The 14,183-nt window shown below is 38.2% G+C and overlaps 2 long non-coding RNA genes across 2 annotated transcripts; one reads left to right on the forward strand and one right to left on the reverse strand.

Moving 5' to 3' along the window:
• The first annotated feature begins 7,395 nt into the window (after window positions 1-7,395).
• Window positions 7,396-9,251, forward strand: LOC110380497 (uncharacterized). Its single transcript, XR_010276838.1, has 3 exons — window positions 7,396-7,632; window positions 8,075-8,183; window positions 8,726-9,251. It is a non-coding gene; the product is annotated as an uncharacterized LOC110380497 (long non-coding RNA).
• A 2,083-nt stretch (window positions 9,252-11,334) lies between these two features.
• LOC110380501 (uncharacterized) lies at window positions 11,335-13,175 on the reverse strand. Its single transcript, XR_002429825.3, has 3 exons — window positions 13,001-13,175; window positions 12,226-12,337; window positions 11,335-11,635 (listed from the first exon to the last, which is right to left on the reverse strand). It is a non-coding gene; the product is annotated as an uncharacterized LOC110380501 (long non-coding RNA).
• Between the last annotated feature and the right edge of the window lie 1,008 nt (window positions 13,176-14,183).

A 14,183-nucleotide genomic window follows, 5' to 3' on the forward strand; every position in this document is an offset into this window, starting at 1 on the left:
AACCTAGTAAATAGAATTTTAATGACATTTCGGATAGACTTTTTAAAATTAATCTTCATTCGGCTTTTACCTTAGTAAAATACTGTTGTTTTGGCCCAAAATTTATATACAACCTTCGCTCCTCTCCCTTATGGAAGCAGCCACATCTTTTAGACAGAATTGACCAAATTATCCGTACTACTCTTACATCTGTTTTTAATTTGGCCTTGGACGACCGAGCGTGGCTTCAAGCCACCCTTCCGATCAGATTCGGTGGCCTCGGTGTCCGCAAAATTTCCAGTTTAAGTCTACCGGCGTTCCTATCCTCGGTCTGCGGCACTAAGGAGTTGACCAGAAAAATTTTTGCCCCTTCACTGGTCGATTCTGAGGTGCCGTGTCTGACTGATGGCATGAACGCCTGGAAAGTGGCTTGCCCAAACACAGCCTTCCCTGAAAACCCGGCTTCCCAGAGACAGTGGGACGAGCCGCTCTGCAGATTGACGAGAAATAAACTAATTGAAACATCTGTCAATACTGCTGAGCGTGCCCGCCTACTGGCTGTGGGAGAGTGGGAGTCAGGGCTATGGCTTCACGCACTGCCGTCACCCAGCGTTGGGACCATGCTGGGTGACACTACATTCCGGCTCGCTACATGCCTACGCCTCGGCGCTCCCACTGCGGCTCCGCATCGCTGCCAGTGCGGTGAATCTGTGGACCGCCTTGGGCACCATGGTCTTTCCTGTAGCAAAAGTGCTGGTCGCCACGCCAGCATAAATGACATTATCCGTCGTGCTCTTGTCACCGCCGGAGTGCCAGCCATTTTAGAACCCAGAGGCTTGGCACGCGACGATGGCAAGAGACCAGACGGGATGTCTATAATGCCTTGGAAGATGGGAAGGTCTTTGGTGTGGGACGCAACCTGCGTCGACACCCTTGCACCTTCCCACCTTCCCAGTACGGCGAGCTGTGTCGGTGCAGCTGCTGCGGCCGCGGAAAACCTCAAGCGGCACAAATATGTAAACCTCACCGGCAAAATTATATATAATTATAAAATAATATTTTGATACCTAGTTTTAATATTTCCCTATTATAGATTAATATTGATTATTATGAATGAATAAAAATTTCTAAATAGTAAATAGAATAAAAATGTGCGATAACTATAACACCATATATGAGTCAGTCATTACAAACAACGGAAATTCTCAATTGAAAACTGACAGCTGCTAACTGGTCAAAATATTCGATACTCCTAACTTTAACTCTGCTTTACACATTTTGTAAATTATGAAAAGGTAAACTGACTCCTGTGGCCAAACACCTGAATGCATTAAGTCATTTTTTTTACAATTCGCCATAGAATAACATAAAGTATATGTGATAGGATTTAATGTGATTAGATACGACACACCCGATAGTTTTGCCGGCAGTGTAAAAGTCGAAGTCGAACAAACCCACAAATAAGATACGAATGAAACTTTCTTTCTAATATAGTGAAAGTTCTTTTTTTTGTGACACTGTCGTGCAAAAACAACAGATTTTAATGAAATTCTGCATATAGAGGTAGATTTAGGTTTCATAGTATCACTTTGTACAAATCGTACTTTCTACTCCCGTATTGGTAAAGTAATTCGTTCAGAAGGACTAAACAGCAAGAAACCACATATACATTGCTAAACCAAAAGTAGTCATTCGTCAGCAAAATAAAAAGAAGAAAAAATCGATCAAAATCTTGAGAAGAGAAGAAAGACTACTGCAAAGTGGAGTCACCTCAAGTGAAGCTAATTATTTGTTCTATAGCTAATCGGAATTTTAATTAATATTTTGTTTTTATTTCAGAATTTTATTGGAAAAGCTGGCAAAGTTAGCAGGCACAGATGTTGAAAAGCTTAAAAAAGAATTGTTCCAATAAACACTGTATAAATGATTACTTGTAATTTAGCATCGACTTATAAAAAAATAAATAATGTAATAATGATTTGACTGAAACGGTTCATAATTTAAATGAAAATTGAAAATAAAAGATCGTACAAGTACCCAGGTGTTATTATTTTTTATCAACTCAAAATATGTATCGTAACCAATACATTTATTTATTTATTTCTCAACCTTACCACTAACATTACAGACAGGTACATCCAATGCGTTAGGGAGGCACTTATTTAAAATACTAACTAGCTAACTACTTACAAAAATAAAATAAAAAAACAAACAACAAAACACAAGATATTTACACAAAATATTTTTTTAAATAAAATAGAATATAACAATAAAACAATAATAACAAAAGTATGTCCTATAATCCTAATCTAGTTTATAACATAATATAAACAAAATCATCCTTGCGAGTTCACTGAACTGACACGAGAAAATGTCTATATTGTTCTGGATTTCGTTAATAGTACGGATCGCTCGCGTGAGAGGCGTTTTGGCCAGTAGGTTGGTCCTGGCAGTCGGCACTGACAGCAGTGGCGGGCGCCGTCGTCTCTCCACATAGAAACAGAAGCTAGCCGGCCTCATCAAGTGAGTACAGCTTAACGAGCCGCCAACACTGCTCGTGCTAAACATTTCAACATCGACGTGGTCCGGCACACAGAGACACAAGCACCGTAGTACGCCGGGATTGTGCTCCTTGCCACGGAGTAATTTAATTAAATACAATATAAGGGCAAATTCTCGCCGCACCCGTAACTGGTTGTACCCGACCATACCCAGCACGAACAACGTGGGGTACATAAGTGGGTACAGCGGATACACCCCGTACAGCCTCCAGTACAAGTGGCGCGTGAACTTGTTCTGCACGCGCTCCAGCATGACAGAGTACTTGGCTTCGTGTGGAGCCCATATGACACCACCATACTCCAAGTGACTCCTAACTAGTGCGTCGTATAATACCCTTATTGTACATATACATGTACTTACCGTGACCGAATATATTTTCAACTCACCACATTTTCTATAAATATTGAAACTGCTGAAGGCAGTTAGGATAAAAAGAAGCAAACAGTAACTAAGGATAAGAATAGTAATATCTTATTTTATAAAGCTTTGAAAAAATGCATTTCTTCAAACAAAACTCGAGGCATGTGCGCTCGGCAGTTGCAACACACATTACTATAAATATAATAGTTACTTCGGTTGTAGTCGAAAGAACATATTCCATACATTTCAACTTGCCATGTGCACATAAAATCTTGGAAATCATTTTTCAAGCAGAGATATTATGTTTATCTGATCGAGCTTGTTCTTCATTCGTGTCGATGACATGTCTTATAGTGAGACTACACTTTGTCAGCCCAATATGCCGCCACAGCGAGAGCAAGGGCGGGTGCGCTCATCCCGCGCGCAAGTTTCAGGGCAGGTAGGACATGGTCTGCACAGCAGCAGCAGCACTCGCCTCGACCGATTGTCTTTGCTCGACATAATTGACCGACGATAAGTCAGAGAGATTGAGCTGTTTTATTGTCAACATATGTATGTGTGTCTGCAACATAGCATCTCTTGCATAGCACATTCGTTTAGTTTAGATGACAATACATATCTGCAATATTCATATGAAACGAAAGGGCTTGCCATGAATAACTAGAAAACGTAGAAGTGATGACAAAATGTCTCGAAAAAAGATAGCATTCTACCTTCATCTTTACCAGTAAAATATTTAGCATATTATATCAGATATGGTTAACTTTCATATAGCAGCCCGAAGTTTGGAAGTTGGCGATTCATGAACTCGTGCATTGGAGAGCACAAAGTCTGTCCTGTTTATGATTATGAGAGTTTCCGTCTCATTGGGCTTTGAGACTGAAGGAATGGGGATTACACCTGTCTGCGCAAATACGAGTCACTATAAGACGTCCTGCGTAGCTGACTGACCTGCCTCGTATGGGAACAGCCTCCGTTGCTGACAATCGGCTCAGACACCATTATTATTAGGTTTACCAGAAGCAGAAGAGCCGCAACGTAAGTTCCACTACCTTTGCCAAAACGTGCTAGCTGTATTGTTATAAGGAAAAAAACGAGAAATCCATAGTAAGATTATATTATATTTACAAAAACAAATTGATAAAGAAATGCTCTGGAGTAATTTTTGATATTTTTATCTCTGTCTCGCGAACCCAGCTTATAAACGACATACTGATGACATTTGCATTAGTGTTGTGAGAGCAGTCGAACAAGATGAAAGGTTTTGTGCTATTCCTGGTTGTCGTGCTCCTTGCGTACACGTACGCCGCCCCACGTAAGTCTATATTTAATTTAAAATTAAATAAGTGGCTCAAATTATGTGTATGTACTTTCTAATTATATCTTAGACACCAATGACTGTGTTTCGGATGGCACGTTAACCTGTAGGTCCCGGCTGTCATTGAACATGCTTGGCAGTCGTTTCGGGTAGTCAGAAGCCAGCAAGTCTGACAGCAGTCTTACCAAGGGGTATTGGGTTGCCCGGGTAACTGGTTTGAGGAGGTCAGATAGGCAGTCGCTTCTTGTAAAGCACTGGTACTCAGCTGAATCCGGTTAGACTGGAAGCCAACCTCAACATAGTTGGGAAAAAGGCTCGGAGGATGAGAAGTGCCTCAAATGAAATAAAAATACATAATATATTTAAAGCTACCTGGCAATACCCAAGCCGTATCCATCTGATATCTATTGAATTCTGTATTAAAGGTATTTGTTTCCCTTCCCTGTATTATATCGTAGTACATTATGTTCTACAGCCGTGCCGTAAAGAACAGCCTTTCCTTGAGTTATTTTGCATAATAACCTCTAGATCATTTGAAACAACGATTTAACAGAGGTTCCTAAAATAATTAGGTACCATGTACCACTAATATATATAAGTTTTATGTATTTGTATACAAATGCATATATAAAACTTTGTTGAAAAGTTTTCCTAACCTGCAGACAGTGTTGCTGGGGAGTTTGTTGCGCCTACTTTCTTCCCAGCAAAAACACATAGGAATTGGTAAAGGATAGGCGTTTTGGGGACTGTCTTTTGTAAATTTTGACGTTCAAGAAGAGCTGCTTTGCAGCCAAGTATGATTTTGAGTTTGAATTAGAATTTAAGGTTCTCATTGCTATTTGCAGAGGGAGCTGCTAACTACGCCAATGTCCAGGCGCATTCCGGCAGTGCTGCTTCAGGAGTCGTGTCAGGCTCAACCTTTGGAAATGGCGCGTTTAGTGCAGGTGGTCCTAGAAGGTAATAAAAAATAAAAAGTGTTTAAATAATATGAAAGATTATAGGTAATCCAACACGGACATCCAAGGTTGATTTCGCCCAAGACGACTGTTCTCAAGCTATACGGAGATCAGCCATCTGCGCAGGACATATTATAGTGCACAAGCATTTGCGCAGACACAAGTGCACTCACTATTCCTTAACTCTCATAGCCCATGTCTCATAGCGATGGGACGGCAATCCAACACGACCGGAGAGAGATCAGGCGGAGCACCGAAATTTATTAGGTTTTCGATGCACGGCTGTATTAATCACCATCTTGCAGACTACTGATTGATTTGTGAAAGCTTCTAAAACCCACAAAGCTATTTCGGAGACCTCGTGCAAGCAGTCGCGCTTGCAACCTCTAGACCAATGAGGCAGTTAGTGAAATTTAGTAATAGAGTAATATAAGTGTACAAATTGCAAAACCCATGAGAATACATGTCGAGAATGAATAAATATAGGTTTCAGTTAATAAAGTCTAAGATTCTTTTCGTTTTCCATCTCAAAACTACAAATGGGAATATCTCGTTAATAATTTGTTTTTGTTTCAGAATATGTGGACTTTTCGAGGCGCTGTTTACGGGTTGCTGAAAATATGTCAGTAAGGACTCTTTATTCAATTGAAGAAAACAACAAGAATTAAAAAAGAAACAATATTTACAGAGATCTATTTAATACTCATCACATCAATACAAATGAATTTAAGTAAACGAACATATTGTAAGATAATATTAATACATTATGTAAACAAGAATATAAAATAAATGATAACACCAGTTACTTTGATGCTTTTATTATCTACCAAAAAAAGATATTTAATAGTCACCTTTTGTACCTAAAAAGATTGCTTGCTATATTTCGATAACTTAAAATCATTCTGAGCAAATTATATCAAACTTTTTCCTTATAGTTAAGGATATCTTAGTGATCAGCACCAGTCTCTCAAGTATGAGTACGGGGGTTCGATTCCTGGTCAGGCAGATACCAACGCAACTTTTATGTACATTCTAAGTGTAAGTACAGCCATCAATGACTGATTAAAGATGAAGGAAAACATCTATAAACTCGGACTATAAAGTTTGTAATCACCAACCCTTATTGAGCAAGCATGGTGATAAGAGTACGATATACAAAGCCTGTGCCCAGCAGTGGGACGATATACAAAGTGTGTCGTACCTAATCACATTAAATTTAATACACTAATATACTGGTTAATATGTGTATGTCGATTATCACGGAGAAAAAGTTCTGAGGCTTTCGAAAAATCTAGCAGTTTGATTGCCAAAGTTTGATTGCTATCTGCCAAACATTGTAAGTCTTGGGCCTTAGCCAGCCACCAGCCATTTTTCAATTCACGCATTTTTCTCTTAAGGACTTGATGAAGTGCATTGCTTTCTTGGTTACTATGGGCACTTCTGAGAGAGCATAGAAACTCTCCAACAAGTTCCAACAATTCCGTATCAGAATCATCAAACTAGTCTTGATTCTTCTTTTGCGCCCTACCAACAACCAGTTATGAGACCTTGTGCAGGTTATCAGCGAAACAGCGCCATTCAGCGTCAATTGTCGGATTGTCTACAGAGTCAGATGCAGTATCCCCAAATTTTTTATCAAGTTCTTCTGGAATATCCACGTCCAGAACTAGTTTCGAAAACGCTAACCTACCTGGTATCTTATGTTCTGCTACATCTACGTTGATGATTTATGAATTGGACAAGGATTTGGGACTAGTCGTCTTAGTGAACATTTTTTGCCTTGCCAAGACCAACGCAATGGTACTATAATCAACACTGTTGGAAGGGTACCAAAACGCCCATCGTCCTTAACATTATTTTATATAATTAAAAAAAAAAGCATTTCTTTTAAAAACTTTAAAGGTACATATGTTTTGAATGCTATCAGTTTGAATGGGGCTGCATGGTGTCAGCCGCAGCTGCGGTACGGGTTTGTATGTATTTACATGAAACCGTTTTGTATCAAAACGGCAGAAGCATGTATGGTCGCCCTTAGATATCAATCGCATGGCATGTGCGGTTCACAACTTATCCCAAAGCAAAGTGCAAGCTATATTTATTTTAAAGAGTTGCTCATAATAAGATTATTTCATTTTTACAATAACAAATTGATAATAAGAAGTTTTAAAGTATTTTTTTATATTTTTATCTCCCTGTATCGCGAACCCAGGTTAAAAAACAAGGCAGAGATGACATTTACATCAGTGTTGTGACAACAGTCGAACAAGATGAGAAGTTTTGTGATATCCCTGGTTACCGTGCTTCTTGCGTGTACATACGCTACCCCACCCCCTTTGTGGGGTCCGTTTGAACCTTTCCCCAGACCATTACCACCATTACCACCACCATTTAAAAACCCATTACTCCCTCCTTGTTTAATGATGTCCAGGTGTGTCTATGTGATTTCTATTGACTCTGGTAATAATGCATTTTGGTAATTTTTCCACCCCTGTGATATAATTGTGTAATTTGATGATCTATAGCCGGATCTATTCCTTGAGTGCTTCTACATAAAAATTACAATAATTATATTATCATGGTCCATTCTTTGCCGCTTTTGTATCCGTGCTTAACTTAAAATTAAAATGAAACCCATTTTACTGTTACAAGATTTTACTTGACATTTAACTTAAACATTAAGCAATAAACTTCATTAAGATAATAACCGTCTTACCACAAAAACTTTTAAACGTCAGTTTATGCCTTGTCTAAAAAAATGTCAAATTATGACGTTGACATATGGTTCATTTTGCTGCCAAAATTTTATTAGACAAGCGTAAAACAGGGTTTAAAGTTTTTGTAGTAAGGCCCTAGGTTTTTACTTTAATTTAGTTAATATTATTGAGTTTTATTTTTGCAGAGGGAGCAACTAGCTACAGCAATGTAGAAGCTCATTCCGGCAGTGTCGCTTCTGGAGGCGTGAAAGGCTCAACCTTCGGAAACGGCGCATTGAGTGCAGCTAATATAAGGTAATAAGAAAAAAAAATACTTTATTTTTCTAAAGAATAACTAACATCTCAACTCAGTCTCTTTCGTCTCTAGTGAAGCAATGTACTCTATTTTTTTCTTATCAACTAAAATAGTTTTCTATTAACATTAGTAACAACTTTAACATTTATAAATGTAGGTACATTAAAAAAAAGAAGGTGTGTGTATGTGGGATTTAGTGAGTGTGTGTAGGTAGGTTTATGTGTGTGCGTGGGTGTACATGTGTACGTGGATTGTGGACTTGAGTTGTTTGAGTTACCTAATAAAAAGTAAAATAAGAAAAAAGCCGCAATAAAAATTATTTAATAATAATAGGGTACCTACAAGATATTTTTATGATTATGTACAATTTGAAAATCTCCACAGGATAAGATACAGCTCAGGTCTAGGGTCTAGGTCTCAGTCAGTAAAGTCTGACGAGTGTCAGACTTTACTCCATCTTGTTGTTCACAGCAGGTCATGCGATAGTTTTCCATCTCAAAACAAAAAATGGGATTTGTTAAGTAATTTTGTTTTATTTCAGACCGTGTGGACCCTTGAAAGCGCTGTTTCATGGTTGCTGAACATGTCAGAAAGGACTCTATATTCAATTGAAGAAAAAAAGTACTTAATAAATACAGAGATTTATTTATTATTAATATGATTCAACATCAATCATCCTCATCCTCCGAGCCTTTTTCCCAACTATGCTTTACAGTTTTACCAATACCCTGTGGTTAGGCTGGTGTCAGACTTACTGGCTACTGACTACCCGTAACGACTGCCAAGGATGTTCAATGACAGCCGGGAGCTACAGTTTAACGTGCCATCCGAAACACAGTCATTGGTGTCTAAGATATTCTTAGAAAGTACATACTAACTTAGAAAAGTTGGTCCATGCCTGACCTGGAATCGAACCCGCGCCCTCATACTCGAGAGGTTGGTTCTTTGCCCACTAGGCCACCACGACTATCAATTCAACACCAATATAAGTAAAAAAATATTCTGGAAGATAGTATTAATTAATGATGTAAACAAGACTATAAAATAAATGATAACACCAGTTTTTATGTGTGCTTTTATGATCTTCTCAAAAAGAGATTTAATACCTAGTCACCTACAATCATACCTAAAAATATTGCCAGCTACATTTCGATAACAATAATCATTCTGAGCAAATTATATCAAACTTTTTCCTTATAGTCGACTAGCCGTTTTCCCGCGGTTTCACCCACGTCCCGTGTAAACTACTGCCCGCACCGAGATAAAATATAGCTTATTTTACTCGCAGATAATGTAGCCTTCTAATGGAGAATTGTATGTAATCGAGTAAAAGGAAGAAGTTTATATGAATGAAAACAATATTATGTTTTTGATTTGATAGGACGTAAAGGATATCTAATAGATAAGCACATGGTGTCCTCCTAGCCGATTATCGGCTACGGCGGCTGTTTTCATGTAAGGAGAACAGCCAACTGCTCAGGACATATTAAAGTGCACAAGCATTTGCGCAGACGCAGGTGCACTAATTATTCCTTCGCTCTCATAGCCCGATGTCACGGCAATCCGACACGACTGGAGAGAGATCAGGCGCAGGACCGACATTTACGTTTTCCCGATCAACATCATCATCATCTCCCGAGACTTTTCCCAACTATGTTGGGGTCGGCTTCCAGTCTAACCGGACAGGTACAGCTGAGTACCAGTGTTTTACACGGAGCGACTGCCTATCTGATCTCCTCAACCCAGCTCCCCGGGATACACAGATACCCCTTGGTAAGACTATCTGCAGACTTTCTGGCTTTCGACTGTCCGTAACGACTGCCAAATATGTTCAAATGACAGCCGTGCTTTTGACCAAAAGTGGGTTTTTTATTATACAATACTAGATGAGTTTTTTGCTAGCACATCCGACCACCGACGTGTTTTTTTAACGATGTCAAAAATCATCAAATGACCCATCCCGCTGTGGGTTAGCAGCGGTGAGGGAGTGTCAGACTTTTACTGACTAAAAAATCCATTGTGTTCCTTCGTAGGCCTTTTATGTACCAGGGCCGCGGTAACTCTTTCGAACAATCCGGTAGGACCACCGACGCCGGGTGGCGGCATTTCCATAATGATTTTCCCCTTGATACAAAAAGGTAAACATAAATGATAGATTTATTGATAAGGCAAATCAACAACATATTTACTTAGAAGATGAGTGACATCATTTAATAATTCATGACGGTTATGATACGTTACTCACAGATATGCAAATTATTTTTATGTTACGAGCCATAAAGAATGACAGAGCAAAGAATAATCTATATTGATTTCTGACACTTACGCGAATATTAGACATTTAAATAAAACTACTCTTACATAGGCCAAACTAAAAGAAGCATAGGGACCCGCGTAAAAGAACACATCGCCGATGTCAAACACCGCCGTTCCAGACAGTCAGCAGTTTGTGAACACACACTTGACAAGGCCCAGCATTACATCAGATTTGATAAACCACAAGTCCTTGCAAAAGAAAACCGATTCCTACCTAGGATGATTCGCGAGGCTATTGAAATTAAAAAACATCCAAATTTCAATAGAGAAGATGGCTGGGTCATACCACCTGCTTGGAATCCCATCATAGAAACTATTAAATCAAAATCCAAGCCTACAACTGCTCGACCTAAGGATACAGTGAGCTCGTTTTGCGTGAATCGGATTGTCAATAATAATTAACAAAATGTAGGGTAGCTGTTTGTAACTAATATATCAAGACGACCAACACCTTAGTCTGCCCGTGACCATGGATGCTGTAAAGGATCCGAAACGTCGGGATTAAATAATATAATATAACCGCGATAAAATCCGTAAAAGTAGTTTTATTTAAATAATCTATATATATAAAAATGAAACCCACTTTCCGTTGTCACGGCATAACATGAAAACGGCTTAACCGATTTGGCTGAAAATTAGAGGGGAGGTAACTTAGACCCGGGAGAAGGTTTAAGGATAGTTTTTGTCACTATCCGGCTACGGGACGCGGGTGAAACCGCGGGCAAAAGCTAGTGATTACATAAAAATCAATGATGATTATGACTCAATTCAAAATAATAAAAAAACCAAACATTCAAATTCAGAACCTCCTCAGGAAAATAAAAACACATAAACTATAAAATACAAATATTTATATTTAATAAATACACAATAATGACGTATAAAATTCTACAATTGTAGGATTACGATTTTTTTTCTGTTATAGGAGAGAAAATAAATAAAATATTATTTCAATAATGGAAAAGCTTGTCGCGGGTCTTGCTTGCGTAGAGAAACAATGGTATCTATCATAATTGTCATATACATATAAATCTCAGAAAAAATGTTTCTTATGCTTTCCAGTTGTTTCTGCCATCTGAATGATATGCTGATATGCTATCAGCAACCCGAAAACAGCGAGAACAAACCACACCATCTGAAAGTTAAACAAATATGTATATAAAAGCGATTCTATTTTTTTACCGACTACAAAAAAGGAGGATCTCTGTTTGATATTTATGTATGTAGCTTGTGCGTGATTATTTTTTTTACTGATAGGATAGTATTGAATAATAAAATAAGATAGATGATAGGTGTCTTTCTAAACGCTTTGTTTGACAGTGAATTCTTAAAAGTGCGCGATTGCGATGCGTCTTCTAGGAAATTGAATGGCTCTTTAAAGTTGGGCTCTTACAATAAAACATCAATTATAAAGAAATCTAACGACTTTTAATTGAAATATTGCTGGATCCCAACAGATAGACTAGCTATTTATATAGGACAAAACTTGATACTATGACCCTAGCATTTGACATAAATGCTGCCAGCTTAGTGGGTAATCAAATGAGTGACAACAATGATCAATTGTTTTGAGATAGAAGACTACCAGGTAACCCACTATATACAGCAGGAGGCATTGTCAGACTTTTAATCACTTAAACCAATCTATCTATAAACTATCGGGATATAACTGTATTGTACCCTATCCTGATAACTGATTGTGAATAAAATTCAAATATTTATTACCTTCTACCAGCTGCACTAAACGCGCCATTTCCAAAGGTTGAGCCTGACACGACTCCAGAAGCTGTACTGCCGGATTCCGCCCGTATATCACCGTAGTTAACAGGTGCCATTGCTAAAATGTAATATATTCACATTTTAATGAAAACCTACATTTAATTTTAGTAAAATATAATAAACATAATCTTATTTCCTACGTTTTATATTATACATGTATGTTTGTAATTCTTTCACGCAAAAACGACTGGGCCGATTTGGTTGGGTATGTAGATAGGTGATAGGGTATCACCTAGGATTAACACATAAGCAACTTTTATCAACACGCCACGCGGGCAAAGCTGCGGGCGGAAGCTAGTCTTCTATAAATGAAGAAGTGAAGAGCTAGTGGCTAAATGAAAGCCACGCGGAAAGATTCATCATATGATAAAGCAACGGTTGACGCGCTGTGGTCACTCCGTGAGTGACTATTTTACTACCGTGCTACGTAAGGCACGATACATTGGTTGGTCTGCTGACTGACTGTCATTAATTTAGCCGACTTTGGCAGTTGTTTCCAGTAGCCAGAGGCCAGAAAGTCTGACGTCCAGCCTTACAAAGGGGCATCGAAATACCCGGGTAACTGGGTAACGGGTAACGGGTACGGGATTGAGCAGGTCAGATCATCAGAGAGAACAATACCCAAAACAATATGACATAGTTCTATAGAAATTAAGTAGACACATCTAGGGTATAATTGAACAATACAATTTAATGCTACAAGAATAAAATATAAACTTACTTGAGGCAGCGTACGTGTACGCAAGAAGCACGACAACTAGGAATAGCACAAAACCTTTCATCTTGTTCGAGTTTTTTCACAACACTGATGCTTATGTCGGTTGTGACTCATTTATATTTTGGATAAGTAGGTACGAAATACAGAGACTTTGTTATCAATTTTTATTAGGGAATTTTAGACAAATCTTATTTTTTTGAAAAAAGAAACTGGTTTTACCCAAAACGTTTAATGATAATGATGATGATGAAAGAGGCGATTCAGATGACTTTCGTTTCAATCCTTTCGAAGGATGGTATGGATACGGGGTCCATACAAAATACGATAGTCTTATCCGGTAAGGTAAACGCGGGTGAAGTCGTCATGCCCCAATAGTCGTCAATTAATCTTAAAACTTTTATTATTATTTTCTACAGAACTTAAAATGGGCCGGTTTATATATCAACATATTCTTGATAATATATTGCACAATTGAAATAACAATACGGGGTTTTAACAGTAACGGCTTCTAAGATATGTTATTTGAAACGTGTGTGCCCTAACAAAATCGTTTTTTCGTGAAGTTCAGCTGTCAAAAGTGAAACTCAGAACGTGGTTTTGTGTTTTGATTTACATAACTCCAGTTGGGTCTGTGGTATGTTTCTTTGTTTAATTAGATAGTTAAGTTTATTTGCTAGCGATGTAATATGCAATTTGGAATACTTTTGACATAGAAGATATATTTTTTTAATGTGACATCTATTGGTACTTCAAAACTCCCATTAGACCCAAAACCCGTCAATTTTACAATTATTATGACGACTACTGGGACATGCTCAAAAGTTGCAGCTAAACTCGTCATAATGAGGATATTTTGTGTTTTACAGTACAAAATGCGAATAAATAGCTAATATCGGGACTTTTACAAAATTGATAACTGTCTAGAACAAACATATTTAAGGTTAACACGTTCGCGTAAGCAACGTCTTACAACGTCGTATTGATATAAGTATGAAAAGGCCCAACGTCATACGACGGCCTCTAGATTGTCATATTTATTTTGACGGACCATGTCAGACCTATGTGGTGGCGACAACGTTTATAGACGTCGGACGTGAAATAACGTTGCGCCACATAACACAGATTATAAGACTACGTATAACGGCGGGACGTCTTAAGACTTGGTTTAATTTTGTGTGCGAAAAAG

The sequence above is a fragment of the Helicoverpa armigera genome, chromosome 10 (assembly GCF_030705265.1).
Source record: "Helicoverpa armigera isolate CAAS_96S chromosome 10, ASM3070526v1, whole genome shotgun sequence".
Lineage (NCBI taxonomy): Eukaryota > Metazoa > Arthropoda > Insecta > Lepidoptera > Noctuidae > Helicoverpa > Helicoverpa armigera.